The following is a 16,898-nucleotide window of genomic DNA, read 5'->3' as shown; positions in this document are numbered from 1 at the left end:
GTATTACTGGCAATTTACATGACAATATTAGCTTTGGACATGTTTATGAAATGAGCTGGAGGGTTATTTAAAAGTTGTATACATTTTGTGTGTAGGATTTCTCGTGCCATATTTTTCCTACAGATGGAACACCTGCCGTTATTGTGGGTCCTGGCGATTCTATCACCAATCGCCAGGACCCGGCATCAGAAGGGGCCACGTGCGTATGATATGCTCGCGCACCCCATTCTGTCTGAGCCCACCGACACCTTCTGCCGTCTCCCCATTGTTGCCCCCTAACCCTGCCCGTCTCCCTGAAGCGGAGACGGGCAGGGATTCCGCTCCTTGCCGCTGAGTGACGTGGAAGCATGTGCATGTGAGACACTCCCGCGACCCCGTCAGATGGAGCACCTCTCTGCCAGCGGAGGGGATCTGGCAATGAGAGGCGCTCCATCTGTGTGTCTACTTTTCTTTTTTGCCTTCTCACTGGGATCCGTAGGTATTCTGACCATTGGTATTATCACCACCGGCATTTCATACCTATCCCCAGGTAGCAGCTTGGGCAGTGCTAGGGGGCAGGTAGCAGTCGGAGTGGAGAGGTATAGGGGCAGTTAGCAGTAGCTGGGGTTGATGCATGGAGCAGTTGAGGGGGGGGGGGGGTGTAAGGGTGTGTGCCACAGGTGGGGTATTATCGGTATTTCGTATTATCGGAAGAATGCCTACTATTTCGTATTATCGGAAGAATGCCTACCTCGCACAAAGCCTACCTGATCTGAGTGTATGAGATGAGCGATGAAAGGTGACAATCTATTCGCTGTGAGGTTTTTAAGCTGTGTTAAGTAGTGCTATAGGCCTGTCACTTTGGCACATAGAGGGGTCTGTTCCGTGTTTGGCACATAGAGGGGTCTGTTCCCTGTTTGGCACATAGAGGGGTCTGTTCCCTGTTTGGCACATAGAGGGGTCTGTTCCGTGTTTGGCACATAGAGGGGTCTGTTCCCTGTTTGGCACATAGAGGGGTCTGTTCCCTGTTTGGCACATAGAGGGGTCTGTTCCGTGTTTGGCACATAGAGGGGTCTGTTCCCTGTTTGGCACATAGAGGGGTCTGTTCCCTGTTTGGCACATAGAGGGGTCTGTTCCCTGTTTGGCACATAGAGGGGTCTGTTCCGTGTTTGGCCCATAGAGGGGTCTGTTCCGTGTTTGGCCCATAGAGGGGTCTGTTCCGTGTTTGGCACATAGAGGGGTCTGTTCCGTGTTTGGCACATAGAGGGGTCTGTTCCGTGTTTGGCACATAGAGGGGTCTGTTCCGTGTTTGGCACATAGAGGGGTCTGTTCCGTGTTTGGCACATAGAAGGGTCTGTTCCGTGTTTGGCACATAGAAGGGTCTGTTCCCTGTTTGTTTGGCACATAGAGGGGTCTGTTCCGTGTTTGGCACATAGAGGGGTCTGTTCCGTGTTTGGCACATAGAGGGGTCTGTTCCGTGTTTGGCACATAGAAGGGTCTGTTCCGTGTTTGGCACATAGAAGGGTCTGTTCCCTGTTTGTTTGGCACATAGAGGGGTCTGTTCCGTGTTTGGCACATAGAGGGGTCTGTTCCGTGTTTGGCACATAGAGGGGTCTGTTCCGTGTTTGGCACATAGAGGGGTCTGTTCCCTGTTTGGCACATAGAGGGGTCTGTTCCCTGTTTGGCACATAGAGGGGTCTGTTCCCTGTTTGGCACATAGAGGGGTCTGTTCCCTGTTTGGCACATAGAGGGGTCTGTTCCCTGTTTGGCACATAGAGGGGTCTGTTCCCTGTTTGGCACATAGAGGGGTCTGTTCCCTGTTTGGCACATAGAGGGGTCTGTTCCGTGTTTGGCCCATAGAGGGGTCTGTTCCGTGTTTGGCCCATAGAGGGGTCTGTTCCCTGTTTGGCCCATAGAGGGGTCTGTTCCCTGTTTGTTTGGCACATAGAGGGGTCTGTTCCCTGTTTGTTTGGCACATAGAGGGGTCTGTTCCGTGTTTGGCACATAGAGGGGTCTGTTCCGTGTTTGGCCCATAGAGGGGTCTGTTCCGTGTTTGGCCCATAGAGGGGTCTGTTCCGTGTTTGGCACATAGAAGGGCCGAGCGCAGCGAGGCACCGTGCCCGAAGCATAGCGAGCGAAGCGAGGGTCCGATTCTCATTGCCAACTGTGTCGACATTCGGATCAAAAAACAGTGAAAACCCCATGTCGACCTTATGACCAGTCGACCTTCCTCATGTCGACCTTTATGCAAATTCGACCTTAAGTCATGTCGACCTTGGCCCATGTCGACCTTAAGTCAGGTCGACCTTCCTGCCAGTCGACCTAGTGGGGTCGACCTAATGACTGTAGACCTAAATGCAGTCTGACGAATGACCGCATCCCCTTTGTTCAGTGGCATACCATTAGAACGATTGTCTTAGTAAATTTACCCCTGTGTGTCTGTCACGTATGGACCTTGGAGGTCAACCCGTATTTGGCAAACTGCTACTTATTATAATGAAATGTTAGGATCTCAGCTCATTCCTCTTGCTTAGTTGGTGTTTCATGGGCACCATGGTATAGAGCTTCCATGGAACAGTTATGCCCAGCAGTTAGTTCCCTCACTTCATACATTCACACTCCTTGCACTGAGTTTTATATAGTTATGTTCAGGGCTATTTTTAAGCAGGCTCCAGCAGGAACTGAGGCCCTTATTCTAGTTCACTCTTTCTGACAAAATATTTCTTAGATGGACAAAACCATGTGCACTGCAGGTGAGGCAGGTGTTACTTGTGCAGAGTTAATTAGATTTGGGTGGGGTTTTACACCTGCCTCACTTTTGTCCATCTAAGAAATATTTTGTCAGAAAGAGTGAACTAGAATAAGGGCCTCAGTTCCTGCTGGAGCTTGCACAAAAATTTCCCTGGTTATGTTTGACTATACTGTGCTGTAGATGCCTTGTAGCCCTATTAAAAGATTTTTAACAATGTAATATTTACATTTAGACACTAGATGGCGATGGCTTAACAATTATTTACAGCCAGCTCCTTGTAGACAACTTTCATTATGAGCTTACATTAATCATGCATTTGTATTATCAGGCAACTAAAGTAATCTCTCAAAATTAAGTAGATTTCTTCTGGCAAAGCAATGGATGACAAAAAAAGGAAAAACCAATAAAAAATGTTTTTTGTGTGCATACCTCCCAACTTGATGAACTCCTCCGGCGGGACAACTGTGCGCGCCCCAAATTTTGGGTGGTGGGAAGGGGGTGTGACATACAAATGGCATTATTCCGCAAGGCCATGTCCCCATTTTTCCGCTTTGGGGGCATGGCCAGAGGCCATAAGAATAGATGCTGTGAGCATGCACATAACTTTTATTCACTGATGCTCAGCAGGTGGCAGGGGGGACTCCCAACTGCAATCCCTCCCTGCAGGACACTGCCGGCTTCGGATGTCCCCAAAAAACGTTCCCACGGAAAGTGGGACAGTTGGGAGGTATGAGTGTGTGCTTAGAAGGCTTCATTCCGTTGGGAAGCACCGACAGCTGGGGACACATTCTGGAGTATACGGGTTACGCTCAAATGGAGCACCGCTGTGTCAGAAGTATAATGAGAGCCACTTAATGATATCTGAGTATAAAATTATGATATAAGTGGAAGTATATTTACCAACAATTTGTTTGGGAGTGAATGCAGTGGAACTTTTTTTGCAAGGATATAAGCATTAATGATGGCTGATAATGTAACCTTGGAAACTGCAGTTTGAAACTAATCAAATTAACACCTGGTTGAATGTTACTACTAACAATAGACACTTAATTTGACGGCGAAAATCGTATGCATTTGAGCTCCAAGGGAGGGAGGCAATATAAGGAACGATTCGTTTGCTGCATGGACTTGCTTATTAACCCTTTCAGGTCCAACGTCTAGTCAGGCTCAACAGCCCTAGCGCTGGGAGCAGACCCAATGGTCAGCCACTTTAAAATAAGAACATAAGAATAAACATCATTCAACATTAAATGTAGACCATTTTTGAATAAAGAAATAAAAAAATTTAGTTTATTTTTTGAATTGCAAAAAACAATTGGACTGCAAAGGGTTAAATTTAAATCTGATTTATCACTTTATATATTAATGTAATATGTTTCATTGATATTGGCCAATATTGTATGTGAATTGTGAATGTAGAAGATAGAAGATTATTCCAAGCAGCGCTGTCTCATGTTTGTATGTATTTCTTATACCAAAGAAGTAGATGGGATCAACATACTTCCCTTCAGAAGCAACAATCGCATCAATTGGAAGAATGATATCCCTGGAGGACAGACAAGAAGAAAGAAAAGAAAGAAGGACAAAGCCTTCAAACAACAAAGGGCTAAAATCAGACACCATCGGAAAGGGCCGAATTGGGTCCCGTGTCCGATGGTGGGAGTCTGCGCATGCGCGAATATTATTACCGAAAGATAGACCAATCATTCAGTGGTCGGCTACATGTGAGGGGATGTGTTCTTGTGCGGCGGGTGGCGCTAACCTGACACGGCACACTCATACGGTGTCCATGTCGACCGAAATTCAGGACAATTTTTTTTTTAAAACTCATGTTGACAATTTGACTATCAAACTCATTGAAGACATTACCTGTAGCACTATGGACCTTATTCAGGCCTGTTTGCATGACCTCGTACGGGGCAGATGTTTTCTCTTTGTGCGGCTGATTAGCATATGGGAAAGCCCAGCGTTTCAGGGGTGTTCCCATGAGAACACTGGGCATTCTCATGCTAATGTGCCAATGGGGGGGGAGGGAGGGAATGTCAGCTGCCCTCCCACTTCCCTCAGAATGTGCTCTGAGCAACCTTACATGTGTAAAACATCCATTTGCAGCCAGTGCAAACATACACGCCTTGCAAATGGTGGGCCGGCGTACTACCATTCGCAAAGCGGGATCTGGTTGAATCGTAAGGATGCGAATTCACCAGAATAACCCAAATATACGTTCCATTAGAGAGGGAGGTGATGATGTCACCGCAGTCATCCCCTCACTTTTGTGGAAACACAGGTCAGACACAGTGAAATAATCCATAAACGTGTCCTGTGTTGTTCTTCAGGTGCAAGAAAACCAAAATACAGTAGTGCGGTCCCCAAAAAGTGTTGTGACCCAAGCCTGCCGCAAGTACTTGCTCTCAGATCAGAGGCAGTGTGATGGTAAGATGGCTGTCATCTTCTGCTTGGGCCAGCAAACATAGACATTCAGCGGAAGCAAGTGGCCAATGGTCCAGGTTCTTCCTCTAGACCAGTGCTGACAAGCTGTAAGGACAGGTACAGTATTAAGACGATGGGTAGAACAGTGCTATGCATTGTAGTAGTACTGAGGACATACAGTACTTGCTCGGAAAACTCCTTTGTCTCACTCCTTTCCTTGTTATTACATAATGACTATTGGACATTTTGTCAATAATTAAATATTGTTACTGAAAGGCAAGTAGATAAGATCTCATGAGCATCAATCTTTCCCTCAAATGTTGTTTACTAGTCCGGGATTTGCAAAATGCTCTTGATTTCTTAGCTCTACGATCACATTATTAAATCTTAATGTCATTTTATAAATATTTGAAAAAAAAGTTGGCGCTGAACTTTATACCAATGTGTTGATGAATAATGAGAGAAATGAAACCTTTGTATTTAGGTTGTAAATACCATTCCTCAATAATTCCACTCAAAGGTCATTCCACCTTTACAGTGTGATTGTGCGGCAAACCCATTCAGTCTCATCCTGCTCTGCTTTCCAGGAGAGTCTGAACTGACAGACGGGCCTTATACGGACAGGACTTCGCAGCTGTAAGTGTTGTGTGTTTTATGCTTCTTCAAGGTGGTCTTGTTGTATAGATGGCTCTGGTGTATATACTGTATAACAGATCCTATCATTTTTAAATGGAAAACAAGGGAACTTTCAACTTAAATCTCCATGTAAGAGGCATCTATCCAAATATGTACAAGAGATTTCTATTCCACATACTTTGATATCTGTTTTGGGTTATTTTTATGTTTTTGATGAAAGAAGTCGCGGTTCTATGTGGTATCATGTGTGGAACACCGATAGTAAATATGTTCTACTTATCCATTTGTTTTTAACCAATATTTGCAAACAGGTAAAGCAAAGACTTCTCTGTTGTTATTATTTATATGGCGCCACAAGGGTTCCGCAGCGCCTAACAAATGAGCAAACAAGAAAAATAGCAACTTACATTACCAGACAATGGCGGCTATCCAATTACCTGCGAATACATTTTTTTTGTAGAATTTTCCCAATGTTTCTGGGTTGTTGCTTATTTTAGGATTATCCCATTTATTCGCCTGAAAAAATAATAATTTCTTTAAACCACAGCCATGCTTTCGGGGATTCGGTTTCACTTGCCTGAGGCACGTGAATGTAAATCGCTGATAAGCTGTAGCACGCACATGCTTCTCAGGGATAATTGGATTGCCCCGGGTGAAGCATTTACCTGTGATCAATGAAATAAGCATCAGTCTGGCTGAAACTGAGGGCTAGGTGCCGATGTATGGAGTCTAATTTAAGAGAAGGAAAAGTACATGAGGGGAGAGGGCGCTGCTGAGCGGATCCGTGATTTATTAAATCAAGTTGGTTACTTGAGATGAGATGGATTTTTGAAGTACAGGGAGCTCCTCTCATACTTAGTAGAATTTGGGAAACGTTCACCTACTTTCTGTCATAAAGACAAAAGACTATACTTCTGAATTTGGGATGACTGGGAGGTATGCTGTATGGCTCTTGGTAAAAAAAAAAAATGGCAAAAGTCTCTCAGAATTTCTCACTTTCTGATTCTCACCCCTATTACATTTGGCCACATAAGTGAGCTTTTGTTGATGCTGTATATACTGTAGTATTACATAGTTCCTACAGTCAAATGTAGGGATAATAGAAGACACACAGAAGATTTGTGACTTTATACAACCACAAGTAGACAAGTTGAATTATTATATGCACACTAAAATCTCAGGTGACTTCTAATACCCAGAATAATTTGTATTAGGGGTACATTATTGCTTAGAATGCCATGGTCCTAATGAAAACTAAAACAATGATATTAAAACTCAGCAATTACAACTGATGTAATCAGAGCTCACATTTAAGGCCTGTACATTTAAGGCTCAGCTGGGAAGCCGCCCGTTGTGTATGGGGCAGCGATTAAAGGTGGTGCGTGCTCCCGCATCATAGCTGGCCCGACCACTCATCTGCTGGTATTACCAGAAGATACGTGACAGGGTGAATGGCTTTCCATAGTGTCCCGCTATGGAAAGTCGTCCATCCTGGGGAACATTGCTAAAACGGGCGAAAACCGCTCCGTGTATATGCACTTACACGTTACATCAAACACCGTAATGCCCATTACACGTTATGCCAAACACTATAATGTCCATTACATATTATGACGGTTGATGGCAACATAACGCTTTCTCAGGTACTGTCAGACTTTTGTTCCATCATTATTGCAGTTTGTACATACACAACCCGCCCCCCCCCCCCCCTCCTCCTCCTTTATCAATTCTAATAACTTTTCAGTAGCGCACGAAGGGGGGGGGGGGTTTCCGAGTACCCAGAAACCCCCCCAGGAGTCTAAGGGCCCTAAGCTGAAAGCTGAGGGTCCCCTCTTTCCATGAGTACAAGCATTTTTAAAATCGGACCTTGGGAACCAGAGATATCTGACTTCAAAGAAGTGGTCCCCATCCAAGCCTTTTAATTGCTCTTCCCAGTCAGATATTTCAGGTTCTGTCTGACTTTCTGAGGGTATATTACAAAAGCTGGGACTCTCCCCCTTTGATGGACACTAGAAGCTTGTCTCTCCTGTTCCCAGAACCAGAGATATCAGCCTTCCAGCAGCTGGTTACTGCTCCAGCTCCACACACCTGGTATGTAGTTTTATATACTCGTTGGCAGATTGCTCTGATCTCTGATCCCCTAGTCCCCAGTACCATTTGGTAGGTGGGATTCTCTAGTTTTTAATTACATTAAAATCTAAGAAATCTATTTCCGGGAACTGGAGATATCTGCAGTCAAGCAAGCTGTCCTCCCACCAGAAAATTATGATTAATAAGCCCACTCCACTATACACCCTTCCTCTGCGTATTAAACATCTTCTACCACCCCGGAAGTTATGTATCAGGGCCCCTTCATTCAGCCCAATGCCCCCTTCTCCCACCTCATCTCCCACCATCTGTGCAGTAAAGGATAATTAGTGGAAATTACTGATTCAGGCCCTACATGCTGAGCGGTTGATATAATACCCCCTACCACCCGCGGGACATCAAAGCATATACTGGGTCACCTAAGTGTCCATCTCCGTTCTTTGCTCCGCCCCTCTGGAAACCCCCTTCTGAAAATCCTGCGTTTGCCCCTGCTTTTTATTGAGAAGTTTTTTTTCTCTTTTTATTTCACTGCCACTCATTGGGGAGATCCCCTTTGACGCTACTGACATTTCTGGGAGTGGAAAAAAAAAGATACCTTGATTAAGAAGGTTTTCAAGTATACACATGTGAGTATGGTATGGACCAATTACTCAATCTCCCATCACCTGCCTACACTGCGGTGACCCAGAATTATTAAAGTTACCTTAATGAGCCTGTACACACTTCACTTTGTGTGAGGGAGGGTACGATATCTTATTGGGAATCCTCCTCCCCTCCCCCCTCATTCCACATTGCATATTGCCATTTTAATCAATATATTCCATTTTATTTAGCCCCTGTATGTAACATCATCATGTGAGTTACCCACATCTTATACACCACAATTAGACCAACAAGAATCCAGCGCCTATACAACTTTAGTTCTTCCCGATACACTGACCACAAGAGGATTTTTGGGTGACCCTCGTTTTCCATTGTGGGGCAGCAGGATTCTGACTTTGCGCCTTGGGACTATTTCACTCTTTGTTTTTAACACCTACTGTAGGATTGTCTGATTTTATGTCTTTTATTATCACTGGCCGGTGATTTCTATTGTCTAATAAATTTATATGTACCATATTGGATTCCCAGCGAGGTTTTATTTTTTAAAAATATTTTTCATATAAATGAAAAATATAAAAAATTACTTATTTTCATTCAGTATTAAGGATTGAGGGGGAGATTCTCTGAACTAAAAATGCGGTAAAAACCCTGTTATCTGTGTTTTTACCTCATTTTGGGATGCTCTAAGCATCCCCTGCCGGGTTATCTGGCGATGCCCCATAGAAGCCTATGGGCTTCTACCGCCCCACCGCCGCCTTGTACTGACCCCCGCACTGCCCCCCCCCCCCCCTCACCTGTGTCCGGGCAGCACAGAGCTGTGCTGCCCGGACCTGTGACCTCCGACTCCCTGCACTATGATCCTCTTCTGGGTGCAGGGAGGAGGAGAGCCCAGCGCAGCAGCGCCGGGTAAGGGCTGTTTCACACAGTACGGTTCCTGCCGCACGGTGAAATCCCGTACGGCCAGGGAGCCGTGCCGCACTCAGCAGTTGTGAATGGACACTATTGTGTCCATTCACACGGGACGGCCACGGCCCGGCCGCACGGCTGCAGCCGGATCCCCCCACTGGAAGGGACGGCTGCCGGGCTGTGGCCATCCCTGCCATTATAAAATTCTGAGTGCGGCGCGGCTCCCTGGCCGTACGGGATTTCACCGTGCGGCAGGAACCGTACTGTGTGAAACAGCCCTTAGGGAGGGGGGAGCCGCCGACTCTCACCGCAAAGGACAGCTCTTAACGCAAGAGCTGTCCTTTGCCATAATTATCGCATATGTTAGAGCATATGCGATAATTATGAATGTGAATGGGGTGGTGCTGGGGTGCGGATGTTAGAACACCCCTCCCCTGAGCATTTCCTTTTATAAAATGCTGCAGGGATAGATGTTTAATAATTGGAATGATTGATTAATTATAGGTACTGGATTAAGTGCTAGATTTTTTGTTTTGTTATCTGACCTGGTCGCAAATAATGTGGTCTATCAGGAATGCAGACTGGGCATATGCCAGTGGAAAATAATCTTTCCGGAATCTCCTCTGATCAGTCAGCACAGCAGGACCCCCACCCAGGAGCTGCACAGAGGAGCAGGGGTAAATTACTAAAATGAGCGTTCTACTGAAGATGGGATCTTGCCTATAGTAACCAATCAGATTCTACTTATTAGTTGTTTAGCACCTTCTAGAAGAGAATAGATAGAATCTGATTGGTTGCTATGGGAAACATCCCATCTTCAATAAACCACCCATCTCATACCGCCCAACATTGAGGAGGTATGCTGTCTGGCGGGAAGGGGGTGTGGCCTTTTCTCGAACTACTCCCACGAGGCCACGCCCTGTTTTTGCCGCTGTGGAGGCAGCGTCTAAAATAGTTTTGAATACATTTTAAATATATGTTCTTAATCTAATTATATTATAAAAAATGAGCTAGTTAAGTAGTTAATAATATACTCACAGTTCTCCAAAGTACAATTACCTTTCTCGGTGATAGGAGCAGTAAGAGGAAGTACAGCACAAATAAAATACATCTCTATGACTTTTTAATATTCCAGTATACTTTTATTGCATTATAAAGACACATTTTACATAGCAGACCACTGGTGTCACAAGGGGGTGTGGGCGGCACCTGGGTGTCACACGCTGATGGGTGACACCAGGATGCTGGCTCCTGCTCTTGCTCTGGGTGATGCACTGTGACGGTACACACAGTGCTGGCTCCTGGCGCCATGTAATATCCAGTACTGCAGCAATCCCAAGGGGCAGCCGGCATCTCCTGTACCCGCAGAGTGCCAACCCAGATGTCTGCTCTTTGATGCCGTGTCTTTGTGGCGGGCAGGCTGCTGCCATTCCGACTACCGCCAGGAGACCAGGATGCGGAACATAATTATGCCGGTGTGGTTATGGTTAGGCTTAGGCTTGCGTAAGTTGGCTGTATGGAGGTTGCAGTATGTAATAGCCGTGAGTGCATCCTATTTGTTCCCTTCTCTGTATAGCTACATATATCATCACCTAAGCTAGATGACTCTCTAGGCTTATTCTAACCATGCTTGTCTTGCACCGTGGTGGCATATAGACTTGTTGTGCAACTGTCCAGACTGGTTGAAAATGATGCAGAGCTCCAAGATGGGCTCCTTGTTGGAATAGGACCATGACTGTACATGGGCAATTCTCTGATTTAACTGTCACACTGACAAAAACCAACACTGCTGTGTAGGCTGACAGACAGACAGTGGCACATCGCAGTGAGCATCTTATATTCTTATAGCGTCATCTGACTTTACAGGGCTTACAGATTCCACTTCTGTAATTAGGTAGGTATGGTGACAGCTTCTGGGTGAGTAGGTAAGTATGGTGGCATCGCCTGGGACAGTAGGCAAGTATGGTGACATCATCTGGGACAGTAGGCAAGTATGGTGACAGCGTCTGGGACAGTAGGCAAGTATGGTGACAGCGTCTGGAAGAGTAGGTAAGTATGGTGACAGCGTTTGGGACAGTAGGCAAGTATGGTGACAGCGTCTAAGAGTAGGCAAGTATGGTGACAGCGTCTGGAAGAGTAGGTAAGTATGGTGACAGCGTCTGGGACAGTAGGCAAGTATGGGGAAAGTGGGTGAGTAGGTAACTATGGTGACAATGTCTGGGACAGTAGGTAAGTAAGGTGACAATGTCTGGGACACTAGGTAACTATGGTGACAATGTCTGGGACAGTAGGTAAGTAAGGTGACAATGTCTGGGACACTAGGTAAGTATGGTGACAATGTCTAGGACAGTTGGTAAATATGGTGACAGTGGCTGTCATTCTAGTTTGTTTGCTCCCCTGCGCGATGTTTTGTGACTACGCAGACGCACAAACATTTATGTGCATGTTCAGCCGCATTGTGCGAGCAGGTGCGGCAAATTGCTTATTCGCCTGCCCATTCGCACCTAGCAGTGCGGGCAGAGGGTGTAGGGTGGCAGCAAGGGGTAGTGCCCATGGGAACTTCCCCATGAAAACGCTGGGTGTTCCTATGCTAATGTGCCGGTAATGCGGGGGCGAGCAGCTGGGCGCCCACTTCCCATGCAGGAACCCACAATCTAAGACACCAGAGAGGTGTCTTAGATCTGCGAGCGCTTGCAAAGTTTTGCCCCCCCACGCAAGGCTGCGAATGGCGTGTGGGGGGGGGGGGGGGGGCAGGTGTTTGTGCGGGCGGCGTTTAAATGACCAGCAAAGCTGCGAATTTCGTCGCTTTGCGGGTCAACCCGGATGAGAACCAGCAGGTAAGTGCGATGCCAGAGTACAGGACAGGAAGATATTTTAATTAGCTACGATGCAGAGCACCTCCCTGCTCTGTACACTAGGTGTGAGCTACTTGCTGCCTTGGCTGTTCATTGGTTGATTGCTGGTATATAACTGTGGTACAGAATGGTGACATCATGTTTTCATGCCATAGGAACTATAAGTGCAGAATAACCCTGACATGGACTGTCGACATTAGCTGTAATGTGGGGAGCCTATACCGCTCTGAGATGCGAGTACCCTGGAGCTTAATCCACTGAAGAAGAAGGACTGATAGGATACTGACTAAAGCCCCTTACACACTACACGACTAAGGGCATTGTCAATATACTGTAGTTAGAATAATGACTAGAAAGACTCGGGGGGATACTCTACCTCCGAACGGATGACACCATTTTGTGCGTATGCGTTTTCATAGGATTGTGTATACGCACCCAGGGTGAAAACTCTACCTCCAGCTCCATTTTTTTCTGTACCCTCAATATATTTTACTATACCATACCTCCCACAACATAATGAGATCCGGAATCGGGACTCCTCTGTGGCCCCATCGCTACTGAAAAAGGGGTGTGGCCTTTGGGGAAAGGGTCATGGCTTTGCGGGTATATCCGTGTTTGCGAGACCACGCCCCTATGTGCTGCTCTGTGAGCTGCTGAACAATCGCCCTGTCCCTCTACCTTACGGAATAGATGCACGGACACATCTTACCTAACAGAGTATACATATAGATAGATAGATACAGATAGGGCGAGACTCTCCCTCCCCGCCAACACGCTAGGTTGCAGTACCTGGCGACTGCTGGTGGAGGGCGGGCCGTCTGAAATGGACGCACGAGCACCTCACATGCTTGTGTGTCCATAGCTGCGAATGGGGCATGCATCTCAGGTGCCTGCCCGTCTTGGATGCATGTGCACCCCATCTGCCGACTTGTGATGGGAGCTGCTCGGATGAGAGCATCTCCATCTGTAGATACAAATGGAGCCTTCCTCAACTAGCCTTCTCTGGATAGCCATGGCTCACCAAGGCCTATTGGGTACTTGTGTATTAGCAGGGCACACAGCTACGCTACGCTGACAATGTACCTTAGGCTACATTGTCAGCGTACTGTAGCCGGGCACCCTGCTGATATGTGTGTAGCGCTCGCCTCCTCCATGTCCCCGGTGCCAGCGTTCCTCCTCCATGACACTCCCTGGCGCCAGCGTTCCTCCTCCGTGTCTCCGGCGCGAGCGTTCCTCCTCCATGACACTCCCCAGCGGCAGCAATGTACGTAATTCAGTGTACTGCCGCTGGGGGAGCATCACATGGTTTCCCTGCCCCCCCTCCCCCCCCCCCCAGTGGCACTACGCTAATTGCATACATTGCTGCCGCCGGGGAGTGTCATGGAGGAGGAACACTGGCACCGGGGACATTGTTGAGGGTAAGTATAAAGCACTGCACTACACACACACTATCAACACACATTTCCCACACTAACAATCATATCCCCACTATCCACGTCATACCCCCAGTGTCCACGTGGGCGTGGAGTTAATTTTATAAAGTGCCCGAAGCATGGCGAGCGCAGCGTATACGCGCCCCCATGCGGTGCTCGCCACGCTTCGGGCTCGGTGGCGAGCTGCGCTTGCCACACTTCATAACATTAACTCCACACCCATGTGGATACTGGGGGTATGACGTGGATAGTGGGGATATGAACCATTGTACATTAGTACAGCTCCTGAACAAGTTACGTAAATTACGTAGTTTACGTAGCCAGCATTGTGGTGTATTGGTATTCCAGGGTTGCCGACTTTTAAATGCTCCTCTCCGAGAGAAGCCTGGAGAGGAGACTTTCCTTACCCGATCGGGGGGCGGGGCTTGACTGGCGTCATTAAGCCCCACCCCCATTCCGGGAAATAGGAGAAATGACTGATCTCCATGGAGGGGGCGGGGCTAAAAATTAAACGATTGTGCCATTTTAGCTCCGCCCCCTCCTCTGAGACCCGTGGATTGCGGCATTTACATGCCACGATTCGGGGGAATTAGGGGGGTCCCCCCTTCCGGGGGGCCGGGAGGGGGTCCCAATTTTCGGGAGACTTCCGGGAGGGTCGGTAACCGTGTGGTATTCTCAATACACCACTACGCAAACTACGTAACGGGCGTCGTGATAATACACAAGTACCGCCTATTGCTTTCAGCTGCAATGAAATACATACTGTAGAACAGTACAGTAGGGGATTAGCATAGCATTATGTCCAACAGCTCTGGCTCACTTAATCCTATTAAAGGGCTAGATGAGGATGGCTCTATCTGTAGATAAATCTATAGGTATAGGCCTCCATGGCCTTATATGAATGCATCCAGCAGATGTGACTTCTTGGCAGCTCGCTCTCTGTTTGCCTCAGCTAGATCACAATGTGGGTTATGAATTGAAGATTTTGAATGTAATCCCCAGAAATAGGAAATCCTTTAGCTTGTAACACAATATCGCGTTCCTCAGCTCGCGCCCCCACTTTACATCCCAGCCACATTAACAGCTCAGGTCCCACGAGTGACTGATTATCAGGACATTCCCAGTGCTGAGGGATAGTCACATTGCTGCCAGGAACGTCTCAGGAATTTTTATAAGGCAGCATAAAGGTCTGTTCTGATAATGAGGAATTTCTATCATTAATTTACAGCGCTTGGATTATGGAATGTATATTGCCATTTTTTAGAATTTTAATCAAAATGGAGAGTTCACAGCAGCACACAGCAGCTGTTACTTCAAATGTCAATGTGCATTTGTTCTGGGACCCTAATTAATACACTATAAATGTATTGTATATCTGATATTTGTCCATAGACTTTAACATCTCTTTTCCCTTTCTGATGCCTAAATAGGCGATTTGTGTACCATTAAAGTACATTAACACTAGGGAAGCCAATCCCGGGGCATTTTTTTAATTCCCGGGATTGAAAAATGCACAATCCTGGTATTAACGGGATCCCGGGATTGGCCTCCCTAATAGAAAAAACGCCCTGGCCGCCCTTACATGAGCGGGAGCGTCCGGGAGCCGGGTGGTCGGGCGATTCTGGCAGAAGTCTGGTGGGTGGGCTGTGCGTCTGGGAGCCAGACAGGATTGACTCGTACGGATGCGGTCACCGAATATTCTTAGCCCCGCCTACCGTACGGATCGCTCACACCGCCGAATGCGGTAAGACGCCAAGCGAACGGACCGCGAGTGGATGTTTCATGTGAACACCTCCCCCATCCTCCAATGGTCGCCGACCATCGAATGATGGACCGAGTGGTCAGGAAGCCCTGAGTGCTCCAGACCACTCGGACATTTTTCCGTGTGAAAGCAGGGATATGGGTGGGCAGCTGGCATCTGGCTATGTCATATGTCCGCCCCCCACACGTGTGTCACAGCTGAATTACCATACGTACGCCCAGCGTTTTCATGGGAACACCCATGAAACGCGGCCGTACACATATGGTAATGAGCCCAAACAGCCCTTCACGCCCCTCTCCACCCCCTGCTCGGATTGTTCTGACCGATCGTTTTCTGTACAGAATTCACACCGTATTCAGCCGTGCACGGCGTTTGCACATGTGCAGGAACACCTCTGCACATGCGCAAACACAATACATCGGCCGTCCGACCGAATATGCAGCCGTCCGACTTACTCAGAATAAAGGCCTAAGTTTGGTGTAAATTGCTCCGGTTCTTCCAGATTGATGCTGTCTGCTGAAATTCTCTGTGCTGCTGCCTCAGCTCTAGGGGTTGCCCCCACAGTGTTTGTTTCCACTTTGTAAGTAATATGTGTACCACGTTTTGTGTAAATTGGTGCGGTCATTCCGGAGTTATGCTGTAACATACATATGAGGGTACAGCAAAAATTGTGTTTTTTAATGAATACAAAATTAACCGTAATTAATTCTGATTCAGAATTTTTAGCTGCCTCAGCCGTGTTTTAATACGCTCGTATGTAAAATTTCACGATTTTCCCTTGTAAACTATAGATTTGTTCAGAAAGACAGCAGGACAGACACATTTTCACTTTTATATGTATAAAAATGGGTAATTCAGCAGACTGAATTACGGTGTATTTTAATTTATGTAGACAAAACAAACCGTTTTTTATTGGCCCAGTCACTGGTTAGGTTACCAGTTGGGGCATTCAGCCCACAAAATGCGTAGACAAAAGTGACCTTGTATCAGAATGGGAAAAAAAAGGCTGATCTGTACTTCTATATGAACACTGGGGCATCTTCTCACATGGGTGTCATCTCAGGTCATGAAATAAGAACAAATTAACCCTACATTGTAGCATTTTAATAGTTTTATTCAAGTCAATAATTAATAAGTGAAATATATACATCATGGTTGCCTACCTGACCCTCTCCTTCAGGGAGGAAATGCTCTGCTCCTGGACTTCCCTGGTAATGTATGATTGCCATCACCTGTGGGGAGCTAGGTAATTGATAGGAAAGGTGTCACCACAGGTGATGGCAATCATACATTACCAGGGAAGTCCAGGAACAGAGCATTTTCTGGTACTTGTATATTATCACGGCGCCCACTAAGCTATTTGCTTAGTGGGCTATTCTGCGTAGGGAAATCGCATCGCATTGCATAGGCCATTGTAAATGCCGTGCGCTGCGATTTTCATATGTAATGTATTC

Source organism: Crinia signifera, chromosome 12 (assembly GCF_055691185.1).
Source record: "Crinia signifera chromosome 12, ASM5569118v1, whole genome shotgun sequence".
NCBI lineage: Eukaryota > Metazoa > Chordata > Amphibia > Anura > Myobatrachidae > Crinia > Crinia signifera.
The sequence above is the reverse complement of the archived record's forward strand: the minus strand, read 5'-3'. Positions refer to the sequence as shown.